The 11771-nt window shown below is 48.6% G+C and overlaps 1 protein-coding gene across 2 annotated transcripts in view; it reads left to right on the top strand.

Annotated features, from left to right (window-relative positions):
• The first annotated feature begins 3481 nt into the window (after positions 1 to 3481).
• Positions 3482 to 11771, top strand: part of CEBPG (CCAAT enhancer binding protein gamma) — a 119939-nt gene continuing 111649 nt past the window's right edge. For both annotated transcript variants that reach the window (XM_073643031.1, XM_073643030.1), the window contains exon 1: positions 3482 to 3646. The gene's annotated coding sequence lies outside the window, so the exon portion shown is untranslated. The remainder of the gene's footprint in view (positions 3647 to 11771) is intronic.

Genomic DNA, 11771 nt, shown 5'->3' with positions numbered 1-11771 from the left:
AGTTCAGATGCGAGTGTTCGGAAACGCACGGCATACTGGCCCACAGAGAGACTCCCTTGGTGGAGTCGGAGAAGTGAGGAGGCAGTAGAAGATTTTCGTCCAGGTTCATCGAACACCTTCCGGAAAGCCGCAAGGAAAGCCTGGAGATCGGACAACAGAGGATCCCCTCTCTCCAACAGAGGGTTAAGCCACGCCAACGCCTCTCCGGTGAGGTGAGACATGATGAATGCCACCTTGGCCCGGCCGGAGGTGAATTGGTGTGCCAGGAGTTCAAAGTGCAGCGTGCACTGATTTAAGAAGCCCCGACATAGGGCCGGGTCACCACCATAATGTGGAGGAGCAGATAGCTGGGGTCCAAAGCCGGATGCCACAGCGCCACTGAGTTGAGGTGCTGCTGGAGCGGGTGCCGCTCGGTTAGAGGCGGGCACAGTCGGGGTGGACAGCACGTCCAGGCGGGAGTTGACTGTCTGCAGGTAGGACAGGATAGTATCCTGTTGTGCTCTCTGGCGAGAGACCTCTTGGTGCAGGTCTGAGAGCGAAGGAGCCTGGGAACCACTGGGTTCCATGGCCTGTGCAAACTGTTACGGGTCTGGGTGGTGGAACCTCTGTGCTGGGATGCAAGGAGGGACCAGAGGGGCGTAACTAAGAAACGACTCAGAACGACCCTGGCCACACGGCGGCTTAGTCGACTCCGTGAACCAAGGAGGGACTGGGCAGGGGAACCAGGTGCCACTCTGGGACCGACCTTGTGTGAGAGCAGGAGACTCCCACAGGTCAGGTGGCTGAGGCTGACAGGTACAGCGGCAGGTAGCTTTGACGGGTGATCCGGGAAGGCAAGCAGGCGGGTACGGCTGGTAGCCAGACAGGTGACCCGGGTAGACAAGCAGGCTGACACAGCAGGTAACCTGACAGGTGACCCGGGTAGGCAAACCGGCGGGCACGGCAGGGAGACAGACTGGCGGGCACGGCTGAAAGACAGGCTGGCGGGCACGGCTGATAGACAGGCTGGTGGGCACGGCTGATAGACAGGCTGGCGGGCACGGCTGATAGACAGGCTGGTGGGCACGGCTGATAGACAGGCTGGTGGGCACTGGAACCTGAGGGCTGAGGCGAGTGTTAGCACACAAACAACCTTGCACAGGCACCTCCATTTTGGAGGAGGTGCTTTAAATAGTGGTGGTCCTCCGACCATTGGCCGGGGACTCTTTAGGACGGCGCGCACGGCCCCTTTAAGAGGGAGGGTGTGTGCCCTAAGCACAGTGCCCGGGAAGCTGCGCGCAGTGCACGCAACAGCAGCAGGGGAGCTGGAGGACGCCGGACGAGGACCGCGGCGGTGAGGGGAGCGGCGTCTCTGCTCGGCAGGAGGCAGAGACGCCGGCGCTACACAAGGTCTCAATCAGACCTTTTCATGACCAAACTTAATTAAAGCAAAGTAAAGAGTTAAATAAACACACAGAGTACACACTTTATTTGAAATACAACAGACACATTCTTTAATCATTCAAATTAACCAATATATTCTCCCCAGTTCTGATGGTAATCCAAGGTTTAAGCAATGTCCTACCAAATAGCTTTATTTAGCTCCAAAAAGCATTCATTGATGTACAAAAAAACGCATTAAAAATGCATGTAAAATCCACATGCGTTTTTTCTGCCAAGGAGATGCAGAAACGCTCAGGAAATTTCTGCTTCAGGCTGCGTGCCCACTATGCATTTTTCAAGCATTTTTGGTGCGGAATTTCCGCAGCAAAAACGCTTGGTAATACGTCCTCAATGATAATCCACATGTGCTGTGCACATGCTGCGGAAATTTCCGCTGCGGATTATCATTGCGGAAAAATACGCAGCATATCCATTAATTTTGCGGACACGCAGCGTAATTGCCGCCATTGACTTGCATTGAAACGCATAATATCCGCATGAGCACATGTGCCCTTCCGGATATCATGTGGTTCAATGCGCGGATGGTACCCGGGTCTGGAGAAGAGGAAACTCTCATCCAGACCTGGGTACCATAGAACCTGTTAAAAAAAAATTAAAATAAAAAATAAAGATTATACTTACCTTTCGATGGTCCCCGGTGTTATCTCCGCTACGTTCGGTCTGTTGTACGTCTCGCGATGGTCTAAAAGGACCTGCGGTGACGTCATTTAGTCATGTGACAGGTCATGCGACCGCTGACGTCGGCGGTTGCGTGACCGGTTACATGACTAAATGACATCATGGCAGGTCCTTTCACACCACCGCGAGCCATACAACAGACCGGATGTAGTGGAGAAAACACCGGGGACCATCGGAAGGTAAGTATAATCTTTATTTTTTATCATTCTTATTCTTTTTTTTAAGTATTACTTGGTCACACTAAATAAATCCATGCCGGTTGCTTGGATTTATATAGTGTGACCAAGTTGTCAAGCACTTTTCCAAGTGATGCTAAAATCGCTTGGAAAGCGCTTGTCAACCTGCATGCGGAAATGCATAAAAACGCTTAAGAAACACTTCTACCTGGCGGGAAAAACGCATGTAAAATCCGTATACTTTTTCCTGCCAGGGAGAAGTGGAAAAAATATGCAGCATTTCTGCATCGTGGGCACTTAGCCTTAAACACGCATCGTGAGCACATAGCCTGAGGGGTGCAGTTATTAGAATGGTGTCACTTTTGGGTATTTTCTGTCATAAAGGCCCCTAAAAGTCACTTCAAATGTGATGTGGTCCCTAAAAAAATGGTTCTGTAAATTTTGTTGGAAAAATGAGAAATCGCTGGTCAACTTTTAACCCTTATAGCTTCCTAACAAAAAAAAAAAATTGGTTCCAAAATTGTGCTGATGTGAAGTAGACATGTGGGAAACGTTAATTATTAACTCTTTTGTGTGATATATCTCTCTGATTTAAGGGCAAAAAAATTCAAAGTTTGAAAATTGTGAAATGTTCAAAATTTTTGCCAAATTTCCATTTTTTTCACAAATAAAAGCAAGTGATATCGAAGAAAATTTATCACAATCATGAAGCACAATATGTCACAAAAAACAATCTCAGAATCAGGGGGATCCGTTGAAGCGTTCCAGAGTAATTACCTCATAAAGTGACAGTGGTCAGAATTGTAAAAATTGGCCTGGTCATTAACGTGCAACCAGCCTTCGAGGGATAACATAGCCTTAGCAAACCTAAGTGCTACTGCTGGATGACACCTTTAGTCCTATTATTAGGGCTGCGACAAGTCCCATTAAGAACTAGAACTTGTTACATCATAAACTGTGTAGAACAAGCCCAGTAATAAAGTTTGATGCAAAATAAAACACCTGTCAAGTGTGAGGACTCTTCGGCTTCTGAAGGAAAAGCCGAGCTCCAAAACTGAATAGTGAATAGAGGAACAGAAGTAGAAGTGACGTCCGTGACATTAGCCCTTAACTTGTTTTCCACTGTTATTCTGCCTGACGATTCGCTACGGCCTGTGTAACGTGATCCTTGTACACATCAGTCTCTGATTGGCTAGGCGACACGTCATTCACCTGATTGCATCATGCTGCCTATAAGAAGGAGAAAGACCTGGGAGATTTCGCAACGAGGCTTTGTGTGCAAAGGTTTAAGGGAATCGGGGCGAAAGTAGCGAGAAGTGCGGCGCGGATTGTGTCCCCGCGATTGTCAGGTACATGCACCGTGTGAGCGCGGCGGCGGAGGGATACCGGCCGTGTTACAGAGGAGACTAATGTGGGGGCTCTCGTACGCCAAAGGGGCTTGTGTTTGTGGCCAGAGACCGTTCGCCGCTTGCTTGTGGAGAAGATTTCTCTCTTCCTGGAACAGCGGGCATGTTGTTTCAGTGACGATGACTTGACTACCTTTCAGCAGCCAGGTCACATTACCTTCACCCATAACGTTTGTGTTCTCTGCTGTAACTTGTTAGTTCCCACCCCCATCACCCTCCTCTCACTGTCATACATGTCCTCACTATGGAAAAGTTCTCGCTCTTGAAAAGTCAATGAACAAGACAAACCGCCTCCTCTTACTTAAAGGGAACCTGGGCTGCACTAGTAGGAAGTACCCCCCTCCCCACACACCCACATGATGAGGGCTGTGCCATTCCTCTAAAGCCTTTGTTCTCACCATTGGTGGAAGTCCCTTGGGAGAAGACATCAGGCCCTGATTCATCACAGCATTTATTCCCTCCCTCCTTCCAAAAATAAAAAAAATGGTTTCAACATTTTTGTGCAACATGAAGTTGTGCAAAAAATGTTGTGACTTTGGTGTCTCTACAATAGTTTGAAGCAGTTCCACCAGAATGGACAGAATGCGTACGTGTCGCCTGTCTGTATGCTTATGACGCGCCCCCTGGGCCAGTGTTGTTTGGGGGAATACCCGGAGCCGGATCAGATGGGGGTTGTAGTCTCCGAGTGGCGGTGACCCGGTCCGTGCCCAGGGTGTCAAGCTCAGTGTGTGGCAGTCCTTACTGATGTTGCTGGATGTTCTTTGTGTCGACTACGCCACCCGTTGATTTGCGGTCAATACGGCCGCCGCTGCAGCAGGGTCCGCTGAGGCTGGTGGTGTGTGTGCAGCTCTGGTAGTATAACCCCCAACGGGAGGGGTATAGCCTCAGGGGGTCAGTTGTAGAGGATGGTGGTTGTGGAGGTGCAGGAAGAAAACTCAGTCAGGCTGTGCAGTTCAGGGTTTTTACTTACTGCTGTTGTACTGGTCACTCCGGCCTTGAGTGACCACCCGAGCCGTGCTGCGTCCACCAGGTCCTGGACTCGGCCAACTCCCAAGGAATTCTGGAGCGTGATCCTGAGCTCCCTTTCTGACTTTTCCCTCTCTACTGGCCGTTCCCACCAGGGATCCACCTATGTCCGGCTCCCTCGGGTCTTTTATTGGTTGAACTTTCTTTAGCTTCCCAGACCCTATGCTCGGTGTGCCTTCCGGGTGGATTTGGTGAGGGTCGTGGCAGATCCTGCCCACGACCTCCGGTTTCTGGCTAAGGATTAGTGGCCTCCACCAGTTCAGGTTCCGGTACCCGTGTTGCCAACCCTTCACCCTTGTGTTCTGATTCTGGGCTCTTGGGGTTCCTTCTTCTCCCCTCTCTGGGCCTTTCTTTTCTCCTCTCTCACTCTGGGCCTTGGAGCTGCCTGAGCTTCTCTGCTCTTCTCCTCTGCTCTACAAAAGACTGACCGTTGACTGTCTGCCTGTCTGACCCTGTTCTCTAGATGGTGCCCACCTTATATACTCCCTCTATGTGTGAGCTCAGGTGACCAGCACCCAATGAGCTCCTATCTTTACCCAGACTGCTCCCCCTATCTGCCCCTACACTACTGGGATGTTCCACCCCCCTCCCACTCCAGCCAGGGACAGACACTGTCGTACCTGCACATTTATCTAGTGGGAGTACCATTGTTCTGTCCCCCGGAAATGGGATGTATGTAGTGTGCAGCCTACTGAGCTCAGTCCCACACTCCATCCTTACCTGGGAGTGGAATACCACACCTCTGGCTTGAGGTGTAATACCCCTGTAGCAGCCGAGTCCTCAGGGTGCTACATTTACAGTCAGAAAACCTGCTCAGACAGTGAAAACCTGGTGACAGGCCATCTAGTCTGAGAGCATCACGATGAAGGATAGATGCTGATTCAGATATATATATTCAAACAAAAAACCCCACAATCACTATTTCATCTGCAGGAGGTTATTATTAGTATTATACCTTCTGCTGTGCAGTCCTCAACATTCATGAGTTCTCTATATTCCCCCCCCCCCCCCAGCATTGATTGGCAGTTTTCTGCCTATGCACATGGTACTTAGAAACCTGCCAATCAGTGGTGTGGATGGCGTTATAAAGAGCTCAACATTCAAAGAATTAGTAGATCAGCAGCAGAGAAAACAGATTTTATCAAAGCTGCAGTAATTTGCATTGGAAGGGTGGGGTTAAATGACAGTATAAAAGAATCAGTACAACTTTTATCCAGAAAAGTGGGACTTTTTTTTTTTTTGTCAGTGAGAAAACGTCAGTTATCTGCATTGCGCCATTGAATAAAATGGAGCAGTGTGTTATCCAATTTAAAAATCTGATAGCGCTCGTCTGATTTTATATGCACAAGCCCTAAGTAATGCATCACTAGAATTAGGCTCTCTATCCCTAGATAATGCGGCTCTTAAATGGGGTAGCAAAAAAAACATGGCCACAGCTTCCTTCTTAAAAAGGTGTCACCATGTTTCCTATAAAAACTAAGGCTATGTGCCCACCATGCCGAAATGCTCAGGATTTTTTCCTGAGCGTTTCTGCATCTCCCTGGCAGAAAAAACACATGTGGATTGTACATGCCGATTGTACATGCGTTTTTCCTGCCAGGGACATGCGGATGTGAATCATTCTTCACTTGCATTTCCGCATGCGGGTTGACAAGCGCTTTCCAAGCGATTTTTAGCATCACTTGGAAAGTGCTTGACAACTAGGTCACACTATATAAATCCATGCAAACAGCATGGATTTATATAGTGTGACCCGAGAGAATGGTTAAAAATAAAAAAATAAACCTATACTTACCTTCCGATGGACCCTGCTGTCTTGATGCGCTCCTGTCCTGGCTGCCGGCAGATCGTGGTGCTCTGTAGTGAAGGACCTGCCATCACATGACTGTGACGTCACCGCAGGTCCTACAGTCCTGCGCGATCTGTCTGCAAGCACAATGGAGTCCGGGGGCCGTCTGAAGGTGAATATAATCTTTATTTTTTATTTTATTCATTTTTTTTTTTTTTTTTTTTTTTTTTACAGCTTTTAATGGTACCTGGATGTGGAGTAGTCTCCTTTCCTCCACACCCGGGTACCATCCGCACATTAGAACGTGCCAATTACGCAAGTACAGATGCAGTCTTGCGGAATTGGCGCGTTCTAATGCAAGTCAATGGCGGCGAAAACGCCGCGCTTCTGCAAAATTAAAGGACATGCTGCGGATTTTTGAGCGCAGCATAAACTCTACGGAAAAATCCGTAGCATGGGCATTGAAAGTGCAGAATTGCATTGGAGACCATGGGGGAAGGTTTACCAAGCGTTTCCCAAGTGTTTATGCTTCTGAAATTCCGCAGCATAAACGCTTGAAAAACGCATCGTGGGCACACAGCCTTAATCCACTATCTTTTAGTAGTCTTGAACAGCACTCCAGCAACCTGTTCATAAGATCCCTGCTCCTCCAAATATCTAATAAAATACCAAAAGCTAAAAAACACACTGGCGCTTCACACAGGATATAAAAGCTGCTAGTAGTAAGCAGGTTCTGTGTGTATCTGCCTGCACAATGTAATATTATTATTATTATTATTATTATTATTAAAACAACCCCAATACTACCGCGCTAAGTACATTCAGAGCTGGTGCCTCTGACTAGATGGATGTAGATAAATACAAAAAAAAAGGAAAATGAAAGTGCAACCCAATGGATGTCCTACTTCTAACTGCCCCCTCAGTGAGGATACACTCATTGTAGCTAGGATCAATCAACAATAACTCTATGAAAAAAGAGGGAAAAGTGGCAGCACTTACTCTGAGAAGTATGAGCTACTTCTGTAGAAAGGTGTGTTGATTAGGCAGGATTTGCAGAATCACAGCCATCAGCTGTTGGTTGTGGCGTGGAAGTCCTCAGCCAGCCAGACCGAGCACAATGGTTCAGCAGTTGATGCGCACTGTTACCATACGTCCAGCTGAGTCTGTACTGGTGAGCCGGCGGGGTAAAGCGGGAGCGTCCTCCCGAAAATGTGCCTCTTACCCACTCGGTAGCGCTGATACAAACGCGGCGTGCTCTGGCCGGAAGCTTGGCCGCGTGAGCGCAGAGCTGGTGGGGGTGTGGCACTGTGACATCACAGCCCTAAGTACGAGATGTACAGGGGGCCACAAAAAGAGACCGACGCGTTTCGAAGGACAGTCCTTCTTCCTCAGGGTGTGGCTCACCTAGACCTCCTGCCTTTAAATGGCACTGCCAGCCTGCTGCCAACCAGTAAGAACAAACGGAAAAAAAAACATACACGCCCTTAAATGCCATATTTAGTGTAGGAGAATATCCAAACAAACACATACTTAAAAAGGAAAGAAAGACCTGTTTACTCCATTTACACCACCACTGGTAGATTCAACTATTAAAAAAAAAAATGTTTATTTAATAATTAAAAGTATAAACTAAAAACCTGTGTGGTGATGTAAGTGCATACTATGTGCCTATGTATCCCAGAGCATAGGAACCTAATGGGGATCGTTGCCTATTTGTACCATATGTGAATAAATAACCCCTAATTAGATACCTCTATATACTTTTTACTGTCAGAATATACGATGTCAACATGATGGTAAGTGGAAATAAAATGCTCCTAGTGACTCGTGTAATTAAAAAAGATTAAAATGCAACACAAAAAATGTTAACTTAAAAGGTCCCATATATGCGAGAATGTAGTGTTAGCTCGTACCCTGAGATACCCTTAAAAAGAGTCAACAGTGCTTGGTAAATGAAAAACACGCACAAGCGCATCTGTGTGCTCAAACTATAGGTTTGCCCCTCTTAGATGTACCTAACTGAGGAGCACCTCATATTGTGCGCTGGGGTCTACCTGATCGCATGCGTTTAACACGTGGCCTAACCAACCAATCTGCCACCTTTTTGAGGGGATAGCTCCTGTGAGCACTAGATTTAAATGGCGCACAATTCAATTTCTCCTTCCCCTATGACGGCACCACGGAGAGAGGGGATCCACCCTTCAAGGACAGGAAACCTACAGATAAAAAGGGTGGTACCTCTTTCCCGCATCAGTTGGTTTCTTGTCCTTGACGGGGACCTACAGGAGAAGAAGGAAGAACAACAATACTTACTTACCAGGCTCGGCCAGACCGGTTCAGGCTGCGCGGGTTCCCTGCCTCGGCTGGTGCAGTGTCCTGTAGCGCCACCGCTGGGGTCAGTGGGCCTCTAGGGTGGCAGGGAGACGCAGCGCAGGAGAAGATTGAGATTGGAGCTGCCGCATTCTCCAGTGGTGTCGGGGCCCAGGTTGGTGAGTATGCCTGAGCTTCCGGGGCCCAGTTCGGTGAGTATGCCTTGGCTTCCGGGGACCATTGCGGAGTGCCCGCTGGACGCTTCCCCTCTGACGCGAGCCGCAATGCACCACTGGGTGTCGGCGGTCTGGGCGTGCGTGCGCACTGGAAGTGACGCGCGCCACAATGCCCTTTGGGAGCGGCGCGCTTGAATGCGCGGGAATCGGGGGACGGTTTGCCCAGCAGAAGGAAGCGGTGGGGGGACGGGATGGACTCCCCTGGGGGGGGGGGTGTTCCCCATGCTGGAGGTGTACAGGTGGGGGGGGGGGGGCCCTATAGGGGTTAAATTGCCAGAATGCACCAGGGAAGTGCCACACTCTGGCACCCTTTAGCCATGAGCGAGCAGGAGCTACTTGAGGTGCAATCCCTGCACCCCCACTCACCATCACCTCTGTAAATGGGAATCGCACGAAAGGACCCCCCCCCCCCCCCCAGTGACCATTCATGCCAACACAGCGGTGGAAGCGGGCAGTCTGGCAGGTCTTCTTTACATGGACTCCAGTGTGGCGTCAACCTCAAGGAAAGACCCAGCTACTGGAACGGGTTCCTCTTCAAATCCAGTATTCCCTCTTACAGCAGGTCAGTAAGTGATCTTTGTGAAAGCTCACTTGTAACTCTGGACACCCCTTCTCCTTTCTTCTCTCTTCAGGGAAGTAAGAGTACGGGCAAGTCCAAACACACACTTTGCGCAGAGGATCTGCCCACCACATGGCAAAAAAAGACTATGCAACTCGTGCATTGAACAAACAATTTGTGAGGAGACCCCTAAGTTCGCCTTATACCTCAATTCCCTGATTAAATCCCATGTCGAGGATACATTCAAGTCCCTGCAGAAGGGGGGAAAGAAACGAGAAAAAAACATGAATCTATCCCCTGTATCAGGATCTAGCAGTTCGGACGGGGAGGTGGTAGACTCAGATTTGTCTGGCTTATCTTCGTCCTCGTCATCTTCTGAGGGTGGGGGCGTAGCTGTTTCCCTATAGAGGGTATGGATAATTTAATTAAGGCAGTCAGGTCCACTATGTGGTTGATAGATCCTTGCCCTAAGAAATCAGCCCAGTATATGTTTAGTAGCCTGGAACAGAAGAAAAGATCTTTTCCTCTCAATGATAAAGTCCACTCCCTGATTAAGAGAGAATGGAAAAAGCCAAAAGGAAGGGTTTGTTGTCCCCTAATAGAAAATACCCCTTTGAGGACCCGGTGTGCTCCTTCTGGGGGAAGGCGCCAAAGTTGGACATTGCAATAGCTAAAGCCTTTAAAAAATTTTTCCCTGCCATTTGAAGACATGGGGGTGCTAAAAGACCCAATGGACAAAAAAGCGGACTCCTTCCTGAAAGGAGCTTAGGAGGCAGCAGGAGAAGGGTTAAAACCTGCCGTGGCAGCCACATGTACGGCCAGATCTTTAATGGTCTGGCTAGATCAGCTAGAGGCGCAACTTAGAAACAAAATGTCAAGGGATAACATACCAGGCTCCATCCCAGTAATGAAGGGCACAGCAGCTTTTTTTTGGCTGATGCATCAGCCAATTCTGTCGGACTGGCTGCCAGGGCTGCGAGCTTCTCTAACGCAGCCAGACGGGCCCTCTGGCTTAAATGCTAGCCAGGTGACCTCCAAACCAAATCTAGACACTGTTCCATTCCTTGCGAGGGGGAATTCCTATTCGGATCTACTTTGGATGATATCCTTGATAAAGCTGGGGATAACAAACTCTTCCCGGTCCTCTCCGGTACTTTGTACAGGAAGTCCTTTCGGAGCAGGAAAACACCCCCCCCCCCCCCCAAAGATCAGGATAGGTGGGTGGATAGGAAGAAAAAAGGCCAAAAGGTTTGTTTAACAGGCCCCCCAGCGATGACAAGAAGCCTGCCCAATGAGAGTCAGCCCCAGGTGGGGGGGGGGGACGACTTTTCCTCCCACCCTGGGAAAAAATATCAAACAGCCCTTGGATTTTAGACCTGATAAAAGCAGGACTAAAATTCCAGTTCCACTCCATTCCCCTGTCTGAACTTCGTCATAACCCCCATGAGGTCATCAGGGGTAGAACTAGCACTAGAACAAGAAATTCTAGGCCTAATAGAGAAAGCAGTCCTTCAGGAAGTCCCTGCACAGGAGGAAGGCGAAAGATTCTACTCCCCTCTGTTCCTCAGGAAAAAAAACAGACTGGACATTAAGGACAATTGTAAACCTGAAAAAATTAAACCCATTCTAAAAGTGCAAACCTTCAAGATGGAGTCAATAAAATCGTCAGTAAAATTATTGTTCCCAGACTGTTTTATGGCTGTCCTGGATCTCAAGGACACCTATTATCACATCCCCATACACAGACTACCAGAAATTCCTGAGAGTAGCAGTATCGCTAAAAGTAGTAGTCAAACACTACCAGTATACCGCCCTCCCCTTCGGTCTAGCAATGGCCCCAAGGGTTTTCACAAAAATGGTGGCAGAGGTAATGGCCCATCTGAGGGAGCAAAACATCCTCATCACCCCGTACCTGGACCATCTGCTAATAGGAAACTCGTTCAACCATTGCAAGGACCATCTAGCAAGGGTCATGGGTTCCTTAACCACTTCGCGCCAGAGCCTGTTTTTTGCCTTCGTGACCTGGCCAAATTTTTCAATTCTGACCAATGAGTTTCTTACAATGCTCTGCTGGAATTGTAGACCATTCTTCTTTGGCAAACTGCTCCAGGTTCCTGATATTTGAAGGGTGCCTTCTCCAAACTGCCA

The sequence above is a fragment of the Phyllobates terribilis genome, unplaced genomic scaffold, assembly GCF_046119375.1.
Source record: "Phyllobates terribilis strain yellow unplaced genomic scaffold, ASM4611937v1 Scaffold_8__6_contigs__length_399053987, whole genome shotgun sequence".
Taxonomy (NCBI): Eukaryota; Metazoa; Chordata; class Amphibia; order Anura; family Dendrobatidae; genus Phyllobates; species Phyllobates terribilis.
The sequence above is the reverse complement of the archived record's forward strand: the minus strand, read 5'-3'. Positions and strand labels throughout refer to the sequence as shown.